Source organism: Dreissena polymorpha, chromosome 13 (genome assembly GCF_020536995.1).
Source record: "Dreissena polymorpha isolate Duluth1 chromosome 13, UMN_Dpol_1.0, whole genome shotgun sequence".
Classification (NCBI taxonomy): Eukaryota; Metazoa; Mollusca; class Bivalvia; order Myida; family Dreissenidae; genus Dreissena; species Dreissena polymorpha.
In genome coordinates, this window is record NC_068367.1 from 65,911,843 (window position 1) to 65,926,262 (window position 14,420).

At 34.8% G+C, this 14,420-nt stretch overlaps 1 long non-coding RNA gene across 1 annotated transcript in view; it reads left to right on the forward strand.

The window, feature by feature from the left end:
- The window catches only part of LOC127855286 (uncharacterized), a 161,640-nt gene that overhangs the window by 133,033 nt on the left and 14,187 nt on the right, over positions 1 to 14,420 (forward strand). The window lies entirely within an intron of this gene.

Below are 14,420 nucleotides of genomic sequence, written 5' to 3' on the forward strand. Positions count from 1 at the left end.
TTTTATGCCCCGGGTAGGGTGGCATATAGCAGTTGAACTGTCCGTCAGTCCGTCTGTCAGTCTGTGCGTCCGTCCGAAAACTTTAACATTGGCTGTAACTTTTGCAATATTGAAGATAGGAACTTGATATTTTACATGCATGTGTATCTCATAAAGCTGCACAATTTGAGTGGTAAAGTGTAAAGGTCAAGGTCATCCTTCAAGGTCAAAAGTGAAGAATTTCAATCCAAGGGAAGTAATAAGCTTTAAAAGGGAGATTTCTAAACCTGCCAAATGATTTTATTTCAAAGCAGCGCAATAGGGGGCATTGTGTTTCTGACAAACACATCTCTTGTTATTTTATGCTTTTTTGCATCGTTTATTTACACTGTAAAAGAGTTTTAAGTGGAGAATTTCGGTGGAATAATGACGTCATTTCATAAAACAATGACTTGATTTCACAGTAAAACAAAGCGACTGACAGATATTCGAGGTCACGTGGTCAACTAGCCTAATATCTTTTGGGTTATTAGTTTACCTGGTCATCAGGCTTATTTAAAGACATGTGACAGGATAAATATAAATTATGAAGTGATTATAAACTTATCAATATGTGGCAAAGAAGATTGAATGTTTGCACATCAAATGTAACTAGGACAAAATGTAACTGCCATGTATCAAAAAGCATTTACCAGTTGTTAAAATAAGAATATCATTTAACAGCAATTTGCATGTACTGGCGAATATTCCCTTCTGTATAGATCCTTGTGTGTGTGTCCGTGTGTGCGTGTGTTAACTTTCTCAAACATCTTCTCCTAAACAACAAGTCCAATTCTGATAAAACTTCTCACAAATGTTCCTGGGGTGAACCTTTTTCAAATTTGTTCAAATAATACCCCTGGGGTCAAATTTTACCCCGCCTCGGGGGTCAATAAATTGAACATATGCTTATATCAAGCCTATTTTGTGCAAACTTTAAAAATCCTCTTGTCCATAACAGTAGGGCCTAGTGCTACCAAATTCAGTATGTAGTGACATCTAATAGTTCTCTACTTAGTTTGTTCAAATTATGCCCCTGAGGTCAAATTTGACCCTGCCCCGGGGTCACAAAAATGAACATACGCTTAAATAAGGCCTATTTTGTGCAAACTTAAAAAATCTCTTGTCCATAACCGTATGGCATAGGGCTACCAAATTTGGTATGTAGTGACATCTAATAGTCTTCTACCAAGTTTGTTCAAATTAAGCCCCTGGGATCAAATTTATCCGTTCCCCAGGGGTCACAAAATTGAACATATGCTTATATTGGGCCTATTTTGTGCAAACTTTACAGGGCCCTCTCTTGCCACCAGGTGAAGCCACATACAGCCCGCATGAGGGGGAAATTTCGCGCCAATTACCTTTTATGGGGGAATTTTGTACTTAGTTTCTTATTAAATGAATTTTTGTGTACATGTTTGCACTATATCCATTGCTTTTTTATAATTAAGTATATTTGACACTCATATTCGACTATACATGTAGTGTAATGATGTATTATAAAGTGAATGTCAATATAATATAATAAAAGGTGAAATTTCTGTTGATCCAGCAGTATTTCTCTCCTATTGTACACACATACATGTACATGGTCCTTTATTAATGGCAATATACCATTATCAGTGCACAAATAATTATTTTAAAGACACATTTTCTTCTCTCATCTCTTAACTAGTCAGCAAATATGTTTGTTTTTAATTAAAAATATAAGCTGTTGGATAAAAACAATATTACATTACTTTATAAGGTATTGTGAAAAAACTAAATTCTGACGAAAAATACAGATATTCATTACTTTATTAATAAAACGAACGAAAATTATTTTCAACAATCACATGTTTACAATGAAGACGCCGCTGTAGCCGATGCAAGTGATTGCACAGTCAGTTTGTGTTTCATGATTTTGAACAGAATCATCATCTATCTCCATAGACTGAACATTTGATGACACAGACGCGGTTTGGGTTATATTAATTCCATCGAGTTCAGTTTGTTTAAAGAGAATATCTATTTTTTTGCATGATGGAGTCGTTTTTTAGCTCATCTATTTTTTTTTTTAAATTATGAGCTATTGTCATCACCTTGGCGTCGGCGTCGGCGTCTGCGTCGGCGACGGCGTTGGCGTCCGGTTAAGTTTTGCGTTTAGGTCCACTTTTCTCAGAAAGTATCAATGCTATTGCATTCAAACTTGGTACACTTACTTCCTATCATGAGAGGACTGGGCAGGCAAAGTTAGATAACTCTGGCATGCAATTTCACAGAATTATGTGCCCTTTTTATACTTAGAAAATTGAAAATTTTGGTTAAGTTTTGCGTTTAGGTCCACTTTTCTCAGAAAGTATCAATGCTATTGCATTCAAACTTGGCACACTTACTTACTATCATGAGGGGACTGGGCAGGCAAAGTTAGATAACTCTGGCGTGCATTTTGACAGAATTATGTGCCCTTTTTATACTTAGAAAATTGAAAATTTGGTTTAGTTTTGTGTTTAGGTCCATTTTATTCCGTAAGTATCAAAGCTATTGCTTTCATACTTGCAACACTTACTAACTATCATAAGCGGACTGTGCAGGCAAAGTAATGTAACTCTGACTGGCATTTTGACAGAATTATGTGCCCTTTTTATACTTAGCAGGGTTTTTTTCCCACTTTTTGGGAAGATAGCCCATGGCTTTGGAATTGGGAATTTTATCGGCATTTTCATTAAATTGGGAAAATAATTTCATTGGCCTTTTTTTCCACATGAAAAGTCCACTGATTAGGGAAATACTAAATTTGATATAACTCTTTATAATCATTTAAATTAAACGAACAAAGTCATATTATACTTTGTTAGATGTAATTGAATTGATATTGAGATAAAATATGCATGAGTTAGACTTCTTTCTAAAAAAAAAAAAAAAAAAAATTGTTTTTTTTTTTTTGTTTTTTTTGGAAATTGGGAATTTTTTGCCACATTTTGGGTCAAAAGTATACTTTTTGGGATTGGGAACATAGCCAAATTTCGACTATAAAATCGGGCCAAAAAAAAACCTGCTTAGAGAATTGAAAATTTGGTTAAGTTTTGTGTTTAGGTTCACTTTATTCCTACAGTATCAAAGCTATTGCTTTCATACTTGCAACACTTATTAACTATCATAAGGGGACTGTGCAGGCAAAGTTATGTAACTCTGACTGGCATTTGGACGGAATTATGGGTCCTTTATACTTAGAAAATTTGGTTAAGTTTTGTGTTTTGGTCCACTTTACCCCTAAAGTATCATAGATATTGCTTTCATACTTGGAACACTCGCAAATTATCATAAGGGTACAGTAAAAGGACAAGTTGCATAACTCTGGTTGTCATTTTTACGGAATTATGGCTCTTTTTTGACTTAGTAACTTTGAATATATGGTTAAATTTTGTGTTTCGATCCACATTACTTCTTATCTATTAAGGCTATTGCTTTCAAACTTCAAATACTTTCATGCTATCATGAGGTTCCTGTACCTGGCAAGTTGAATTTTACCTTGACCTTTGAATGACTTTGACTCTCAAGGTCAAATTATTAAATATTGCTAAAATTGCCATAACTTCTTTATTTATGATTAGATTTGATTGATACTTTGACAAAACTACTCTTACCTGACATACCACAATAGACTCCACCCAAACCATCCCCCGTGCCCTCCCCCCCCAACCCCCCCCCCCCGAATCCCCCCCCCCCCCCCCCCGAATCCCCCCCCCTATTTTTTTTTTTTTAAGATCATCTCACAAATGACCACCACACCCTCACACTACACTGTAACTCCAATATAGTGCGGTCAATGGGGTCCAAGCCGCGAAACAGCGTTATAACGGATCCGCGTTATAGGTTTTGAGCTCATTTTCTGCAGGGCGCTATAAAAACAACAGGTATAGAATAGCCTATAATATAGGTAATGTATATTGCCATGCTGTGTTGACGCAAATACAAAAACCGAATCGTATCGATAACAGTATACATACCGCTTTTCTTATGTGCACATTTATCCGATAATCCAATAAAATAGCAACATCACTTAAAAAATAATAATCTTGAACATTAATTACGATATTTGTTTAAGAAATTCGTAAACACAACCGTACGCATATATGCCATTTTCAGAAGTGTTAAGAGTACAGTGCATTATGGGGCAGAGCTTTCATTGGACGAGCGACTTTAAATTTAGATTGAATGCAATACAACTCATGTACAAAAAATTGTTTTATTGCGTCATACGCATGCAAAAAACGTGTTTCCCGGGGACTTTCTGATATCGCGCGAAAATGAAAGTGAAACTCTGTTAACAATTACCGGTACACTGCGTTCGCATGTAAATAAATCGTATGCATTTTTTAATTTCTTATACACGAACTGAAAGATTAAATGACATAATACTAGAATGATAATGAAATGACAGAAAAAGTTGTTTTAAACAGTAGGCAGTATATTTCACAGCCGCTCATTTAATATAGTCAAACTGCAACCATATCAAAGTAAGAATGTTTAAATCGTTTTGAATTACTTTAATTGTATAACTATCCCGCTTGCACTTAACTTCTGGAAATTATCGCACTGAACCGCTCTGATGAGAAAATACATGTAATAAACACTGACACGCGAGTTTTTCACACCTTTATTGACATTACACAACAGATTAACACCAATAAGCTGTCGGTGTTGTTTAACCTCGAGGCGATTATAATCGGTTCAACGGACGGTTGAATAAAGCAATCAACATGTGATTGCCGCCATCTTTGAATTGTCTGAAAATACTTGAAGTTGCATAATACGGATTTGAATCAGAAATCAAATGGAATGTTGGAGAAAAAAATGGGATCCAAGCACCCTCCGCGTTATATTGGATTCAGCGTTATAACGGAGCGCGTTATATTGGAGTTACAGTGTATACCCCCCACCCACCCCCCCCCCCCAAATTATTTTTTTTGAAACTGTTAAAAAACACAATGATTTATTTTTATTATTTTATGTTTGAAATACCGTCCAACCATCGCACCGTAGAATCCCCCCCTCCCCCCACCCGAATCCCACCCCCCCCCCCCCCCCTAATTTTTTTTTTTTTTTTTTTTTTTTTTTTAAGATCATCTCACAAATGACCACCACACCCTCACACTATACCCCCCCACCCCACCCTCTCAAATTTCTTTTTTTTTGAAACTGTTAAAAAACACAAATTTTTATTAATTTATGTTTGAACTACCGTCCAACCATCGCACCCAAGAATCCCCCCCCCCCTTGATTAATTTTTTTTTTGCATTTTTGGAAAATAATGTAATAAATGTCCTCACCCCCACACTATACACCCCTCTTCACTCCACCGCTCCCTCCTTTGTGATTGAAAATGAGAGTCCCTTCACCTTTAAAAAGAAAATAGATGAGCGGTCTGCACCCGCAAGGCGGTGCTCTTGTTTTTGGTTAGCTTTCTGCAGTAAGATAAAGAATCGTGTGACATTTTTTCCCGTAATAGGTGTAGACGTATAAATCATGCAGGTGCGCGAAACGTAATATTTCCCGTCTACTATACGATAAGGCTAGAAAACACTAACAATATCTGTTCAGCGTTACGGGTTTTGTGTAAAAAATTTTGTTTTGATTTTTTTTCTAGGGGGAATTTTGTCCACAAAATAGGGGGAAAAAGTATACTTTTTTCATGGAGGAAGCCGCCAATACTCGGGGATAATAAGTGCAAAATGAGGGCCCTGCTTTAAAAAAATTCTTGTCCATAACCATTGGCCTATTTCTACCAAATTTGGTCTGTATTGAAATCTTAAAATTCTCTACCAAGTTTGTTCAAATTATGCCCCAGGGGTCAAATTTGACCCTGCCGCGTTGGTCACAAAAATGAACCTATGCTTAAATAAGGTCTATTTTGTGCCAACTTTAAAAATCTTCTTGTTCATAATTATAGAGAACAGGGCTACTAAATTTGGTATGTAGTGACAACTAATAGTCCTCTACCAAATTTGTTCAAATAATTCCCCTGGGCTCAATTTTGACCCTGCCCGGGGAGGTCAAAAACTGAACATATGCTTATGTTCCATAACCGTAGGGACTAGGGCTACCAAATTTGGTATGTAGTGACGCTCGATTGGTCATTGTAGGCTCGGGTACTACTTACTTGTACCCCGGTCACCCTTAAGTATACTTACATGTACCCCCGCGTACGGTAAATATACTTACACATACGGGGGAATTTTTCACGCTAAATTGGTGTCGGCAATTTATTTTAAATTAATTATGTTCACATTTACGTCAAATGTCTGTTAAATTGCCTCTGTATTATCTAAACTCATACTCAAAAAGCATTTTGATGCAATTTTTTTAAAGAGAAGTTTGTTTAAGGTAAACAATATTGTTCTAAGGTAATCGGGAGCGCGCTTTACGACATCAGAGTTTGGGCGGGAATACAACTTGGGTACAGACTAATATCGACCGGGTAGTCGTGTAAGTATATTTACCGTACCCGGGGTACATGTAAGTATACTTAAGAGTACCCGGGGTACATATTAAGTAGTACCCGAGTCGACAATGACCAATCAAGCTGTAGTGACATCTTATAGTTCTCTACCAAGTTTGTTCAAATATAATGCCCCTGGGGCCCAATTTATCCCTTTAAGGCTCCCGTTAAAAAGTTGTTCAAGAAAATTCGATTCGTTAAAAAACATGGCCACAGGAAGTTAAACTTTGCATGTTTATGTGTTTTTGCTATTTATTCAATATTGGATGAATAAACTATTTTCGTCTCAAACTAATAGTTTATCAAATACACTTGGAATAACTTTTTAATTTTAAGAGATAAATGCATACATGTCGAGCGTGAAAGGTAGACCAACATGTTAACTATCCATAAATGTTAACCCTTTACCAAACGACACATTTTGGACTGCCCCAAATTGAAAGAGATTGCAGACACGAAATAATATTGTAAAGGACTATTGATAAAGTGGCTGGGTGGGATAAAAAAAATTGTGATAAAAGGAAAAATTGCTCATAATGAGCAATTTCTCCTTTTTGAAACCGGAAGTCCTGTTTTCAAAACAAAAACAAACTCTTCAGAATGAGTTATGGTCTATTGGACTGTCAGATGGAAAAAGTAAAGGAAAGTTAGGTCAAGCTAGTTGTTTGTCATGATATCTCTTTAAACCTCATGCCATATACAAGCAGTGTTGCCATGATCGCAACATCTTGATGTATTGTAATTCATATTTTTGTCTCATAAACATTTACTTTTTTAATAAAACAACCTCTACAAAGTTATCATTCCTACTGCCTTTCGGCACCTCATGAACCTGAACCAAAAAAACTCGTAACTTTATGTTTCCTCAGGCAAATATCTTCTTTGTACAATTAACAATTTCTTCACCACATTAACAATCCTGCTACACTCACTAATGCCTCAAATTGAAGCAAAGTTCAGGTGATCTACGTCATTAGATATTTTGCATATGTCATGAACTATATAAGTAACAGAAACTTTGAAACCTACATACACTTTTTGGAATTTTGGAGAAAGATTCATGATTGAATGAAGGAACTTTCATTAATCTTGTAGAACATACGAAGATTTGACCTTCAGCATCTAAAAATATGTGAAATAGAAAGAACGACAATATCTTTTGGAGAGATAAATGTACCTACGTTTTAAGCAAAGGACCTATGCGACAATTCCCGGGCTTTTTAGTCTGTTTAGTTAACACCGTAGTAACGTTTTCCATATATAGAAATGCCCACCCTTCCAACTTTAAGCGCCCAGTGGGACAAGGGATAGAAAGAGAAAGTCACATGCTTGAGTACATTTCAACCCATGTGCATTGTACGCTTTTTTCACATAAAAACAGTGGAGCGATACAGGGCCACCATGGCCCTCTTGTTTAAATACTCGACCGACCGGGCGAGTGCTGTTCTTCAAGTTGAGAAATATAAATTCAGTTCCAGAACTCCTTCCACATCGATACAAATTGTGAACAATTTTTCGAACGAACACAAAATAGGTTAAGTACACAAAGAAATTGCACTTTCGTTTTGACAATAAAAAATGACGTCACGGGCACAGTAAAAATAATTCTTCTGCGCTCTTTTCGTAGGTGTCAGTGCTCTAAGCTAATCGATTAAAAGTGAAAAAAAAAACCAGTTAAATATTATATATTGGTCATTTTGTGAAGAATAAAATTTCATTTTAATGTAATTATCAATAAAAAAATAATACATAACTGGTTAATTATAATACTTATTATATTTAATTAAAAAAAATAGAAAAAATAATTATTAATAAACAGAAAGTTTACTAAAAGGTTCTGGTTGATCATAACTATAAATATAGATATATATTTTTTTTAAATGTATGGCGAGTAAATTAAAGTGAAGGGCGAGTGGATTGTCAGGCCTACCCGCCCTGAAGGGCGAGTGGCTCTGGAAAATTATTCAAGGCATGCGTATGCAAACGATTGGGTGGGGTAACAGCGTAGCAATACTACCAACTTCTTTTGACTGACCGCTGTTCTAAGGTTTGACTGTATTAAGGTTTAACTGAAAGTACATGTATTCAATTTTGGCGTGGTCTTATGCTGGGGGGGGTTCGGATTGCCCTGAGGAAACCCTGCTGTCCGGTATGTGATTACCTACGAAATTCACATGCACTGGGAATCGTGATTGAACCTCGGTTGCAGAAGTGAGAATTGCATGTACCAACCACTGCACTCACCGGACAGCCTTGTAGATAATGAATTAACATAAACCTATTTAAATTGAGATTTTGAAAATCAGGTCAATGCCTTTACTGCATAATACAACTAAATCTGGTCAATGTGTTTTCTACATGTAACAATTAAACCAGGTCAATGTGTTCGCTGCACAATACAACTAAGTCAGGTCAATGTGTTAGCTGCATAATACAACTAAACCAGGTCAATTTGTTCGCAGTGTAAAACAACTAAATCACATGAATATTTTTGCTGCATAATACAACTAAACTAGTTCAATTTGTTCGCTGTGTAAAACAACTAAATCACATGAATATTTTTGCTGCATAATACAACTAAGTCATTAGTTTTTACAGTGATGTATGCATTTTATTTTGTGTTCATTTGCGGTTCTTATTGATCTCCGATTTTTTTCAAATTGCAGTGTTACATTTTCCTCTGATATATTGCTTAAGTGCTGGAAGGTTACAAAATTGCACTGCATAAACCTTTTTTTTGTAATTTAATACATGTAATTTACCCACATTGCGTTTGATTATATTTCTATTTGGTTTATTTTTTAAGAACAAAAAATACATCTGGAGCCATATCCCTTCTCAAAAAAGTGTGTGAAATGTACGTTTTAAGTACGTTTTGCGTGTGTTAAACGTGGCGGTATTGGCACTGAGTTTTTTGTGCGCTTTTTCTTACCGAGTGAGTTTTTAACAAAAACAAACAAACAAGAAAATGTGCGCTTTTTGTGGATAAATGTGCGCTTTATGTGTGTTAAACGTGCGCTTTTTATAAAGGTGTTCAATGTGCGCTTTTATGTGCGTTAAACATGCGCTTTTTATATAAGTGCGTTTTTGACTACCATTTATGTGTGTAAAATGTGCGCTTTTAAGTGCCTTAAATGTGCGCTTTTTGTGAGTTAAATGTGCGCTTTTTTATTTAAAAAGCGCACATTTAACTCACGAAAAGCGTAGTTATAACCCACATAAAAGCGCACATGTGTGTTAAATGTGCGCTTTTATGTGCGTTAAATGTGCGCTTTTTAAATAAAAAAAGCGCACATTTAACTCACTAAAAGCGCACATTTAACGCACGTTAAGCGCAGTTATAACCCACACAAAACGCACAATTTACGCACATGAATGGCAGCAAAAAATGCACTCACAAAAAGCACACATGTGCGTTAAAGGTGCATCTTTTGCCTTAACAGTTGATTCAATTATATGCTGTTAAAAGTTTTTTTTTAATTCAGATATGCAATAAAAACCAATAATTATATAAACATATATATTTGTGTATTTTAAGAATTACAAGATAATTCAATTTTATACTTTAATGTACACCAACATTTTTTAACATACATGAGTAATTAAATATCAATGGCAATTTGATGAAATAAATATAAACATAATTTGATTATAAATAAACAAAAAATAATAGCATACTATAATAACATGTACAGTATATACACACAAACAGCTATATACGTAAGAAAGATGCATATCAATCAAGGCCTGTCAGCATTTCTTTGAGGCGGCGGAGTGCAGCTCTCATCTTTCTCTCCAAGTCTGCCACCAGCCGGTCAAACTTCTTTGCAACTATTATACTGTCATGGCCTTTGCGCGATGCGTCTCGTGCATGATCTCATTAAATTGATCAGGTCCTGAAAGATATTTTATAATGTAAGTGTTGAATATTGCTGTTATGGTAATCTTGTTGCTATAAAAATTATAAATTTAAATCAAAACTAGTTTGTTTGCTTGTTGTTTTTGGTTGTTTATTTTGCAATTTTAATCCCCTGATCACGTGACTTAACGCTTTTCATAAATAAATACGTTTGATAGAAAATACTGTTCGAAAATGTACCAAGATACGTGGTCTCTTTTTGCTGTGTGGACTGGTCGGAAGTGTGACACCTTTAAAATGCAATAAGTACCCTGTATAGTTTTACCTCTAAACAAATCCAGCTTTTCTTGGTCAAGGAGAGGGCGCGGTTTTCCCACTCCTGTTCTTCTCATGTTGGCCAGCTTGTGCAGGGTAAAACCTGGTATTCAAGTCCATACGAGGTAGTCTCTCTTTTGCTCCCTTTTTTGGCAGGCGATGCGATGATGCACATTCTTTCCAAGGGATCTTCTGGTCAATGTAAATTTCACGGTCACCATGGGGTTTAACCTTTAAATTTAAAAGTTCTCATTTAATATGGGGGAAAAATCTGTTCATTAATGACCAAAAATAGGTATAAATAACTTTAAGATGACAATAACCATAAAATACAGCCATAATAATTCAAATGGTGTTGTTTTTCTTTAAAATTGCATTACATTTACTCATCCATTTACATTTCCCAGTGACAATACATAAATATGATTATGATCATAATTAATTCAATAAACTAAATAAAAAAGGGATGCATAATTGGAAATACGAACCTGCTACAACAAACTGTTCTTCAGTATTCCAAAAATACAGGCAGTTGTTGAACTAGACCATATCACTTTATATGTCTTTAACCACCCACTTTTAATCTCCTTTGCAACAAACTTTTTGTTGATTTACACATTGTAGTAAATACACATTTTTTTCATCACACAATACTTCATGCTGAAAGTATTTCAAGACATTTTACACTAGAATAATAAGTCTTAATTCTAGCTTAAAGTCAGTTACTGATGCTGCTTGTTTTCAAAAAATAACTTCCTATCTGTGGTTCTCAAATAGATGGTGCCTGAACAAATCAAAAGTATATCAACACCCCTTAGTTAGGCTTAGACGGAGGACTGATAGGGACTGGCTATTCTCTTATCTGATTCCATGCTGTGTCTAAGCCAAAAATTGCATAATTTGAGAAATACTGATAAGGCAGTCATTTCAACACCAAAATATTTATTGAATAATACACAGCACCCTTAACACATTATATTTAATTGTAAATATTTAAATATAACATGCTGAATGGTTTTAGCAAATAATATTAATAGTATAAATATTATTATAATTGCCTTTTATAATGTATGTTTATGATCAATGTGGTAGACATTAATTGTATTAGGGTATAAATATCAGTATAAGAAAGTTTAAATACTTATTTATGTTGAGGAAATATAATTGATACTATCAAGCCCACATAATACTTTTGACACTTTCAATATTTTTAATTAGTTACACACAGTCTGATTTAGGTGGAAATTTTTAGAAATGTTTGAGATTAAAACGTAAGCAATAGGGTATGCATTGAAATTGTATGATTAAGTACCGTAAAAAGTTGTGTATAAGGCGCACTTTTTTACCCCAAAATTTCATTTTAAAAACTTGATGCGCGTTATGCACAACTACAGCCATGCCAAGACATTTTTTTTCGCTGTCAGTTACCCAGTAGCGGTAATTCGCATCATTCTGTTTTCCGGTGTTTTAACTGTAACTATGTTGATAATAGTGTTATATTGACGATCTGAATAAGATGAACAAACATTATAAAGTTAACATATATATTTTCTATCTTTTTCAGGTACGTACAGAGCATTGAAATCAAATAAATTTGAGGAAGAGAATGAAAAACGAGGAAGCCATTTTTATTTAAATGTTATTGTTTACTTTTCCCACAATATTATACCCTACTGTACTAGGGTTACACAATTTATTTGGGGGCACTTGTCGATTTACAATAGTATGTCGGCAAGGTATTTCCCGATATATTTAAGATTATTTTTCTTGCTTTTCAAATGTGTTAATAAAATTGATGCTGTGTTTGTTTACACGTTTTCATACGTCTTGTCAAGATTGAGGATGTGATTATTGAGCAATTTGCGTCACCTGTCAAGTTTTGTGTAGCTGGGCTATTATCAAAACATGCGAACCGGCAAACGGCTTCACACCTCCATTGTTTGTTTATCGCCGGTAATGTCGTGATGGTGTTGAGAAGTTTGAGTCGTTAAAGTTCCCTATCAATTTTAGACACTCGAAAAGAACGCATGATATCGGCATTGTTAATAAAACGCGCGGTTGTGAATTAGTCATGCATGAATAACCAGGTGACAATACCAATCAATAATGTCAGTTTCTTCTAAGTTATAACTAATCCATCCGTTATGTGTACTCCACGATAAAATCGTGGACAGTTACTTCAGAGACATATGATGAAAACCTTGATGGTATCCTCGTGGAAAGTGTGCATTTCATGCATAATTCATTTAAATCCAAACATTTATTTTTACGCATAATATGATTAAAAAAAACACCAACTAGTTGTATCGTTATCGTCTTAAAAATAATTTATAATTGAAGCAATAAAAGAATACGTAAGATCGGCAATGTAAATATAACGATTTTCAGTTAGCCTGCGGTACGGAATTTTTCCCCCGATTTTTTTGCTTCAAAAACTTTTTTTCCCGATTTTTTAGCTTTAAAAAGTAGATGCGCGTTATACATAAATGCGCGTTATACACAACTTTTTACGGTATGTAAACATTTAACAGGTTAGTATGGACAACCAGTAATTATTCAAACTGCCCCTTATATTATTACAGGTTACTGAGATATATGTCTATGTTTATTCATTTGATGTAAATAAATTATTAGAGCCTGCAACAATTTTGTTTCTTTGTTCAATTTCTGTACAACATTTGCTAAACGGTTGTTAAAGACGCACTTTTTAGATACATCCGTTTAAAACAGATCATATGATAAAAACGCACTCATGAAATAAAAGACTAACTTATGCTTAAAAAAGACGCACATCAACATAGAAAAACGCACTTTTGTGAGAAAAAACCCACATCTGTTAACCTTAAAACACACTTCTTAGATAAAAGACGCACTTCCTAAATAAAAGACGCACTTCTTAGATAAAAAACACACATTTTGCTCACATCTACACTCAAAAGCGCACTTACAGATGAAGAAAACACACAAAAAACGCACTTCCTAAATAAAAGACGCACTTCTTAGATAAAACACACACATTTTGCTCACATCTACACTCAAAAGCGCACTTACAGATGAAGAAAACACACAAAAAACGCACTTCCTAAATAAAAGACGCACTTCTTAGATAAAACACACACATTTTGCTCACATCTACACTCAAAAGCGCACTTACAGATGAAGAAAACACACAAAAAACGCACTTTTTCACTAAAATAACGCACTTGAAAAGCAAAATCGCACAAAAAGCGCACTTAAATGCACTTTTGAACACTGAAAACGCACATATTAACAAAAAACACACAACGCACTTTTAAGTGCGCTAAATGTGTGTTTTGGTAAAAAGTGCGTTTTTATTTGACAAGGGATTAGGCAAAACTTCCGTGTCATACAAATATTAACAATCAATAAGAAACATCCTTAAAGGTATTGCAATTTAAAAAAAGTATTATGTTGCAGATAATATTATAATATGATTTGTATGTTCCCTTTCTTAGTTTTGCTTGTCAGCATGATAGTGGCAGTCCAACTAGTGTTTTCCTGGCAAAATTAGCTAAGTTTGTATGGATCCGGAGCGATATATACATATATCAATTTGTTAGTGACTATCTGATATATCTGTTAAGTTGTTGACTCTTATCGTGTTTAATTTAGTTGTTATTGTATCAATGAACTAGGATGTACATAATAGCAATACTTAACTATCGGTCCTGCACAGTCAATATTTAAGTATGCCCTTCTGTTTAACAGATCTGCTTGACGCTCCTC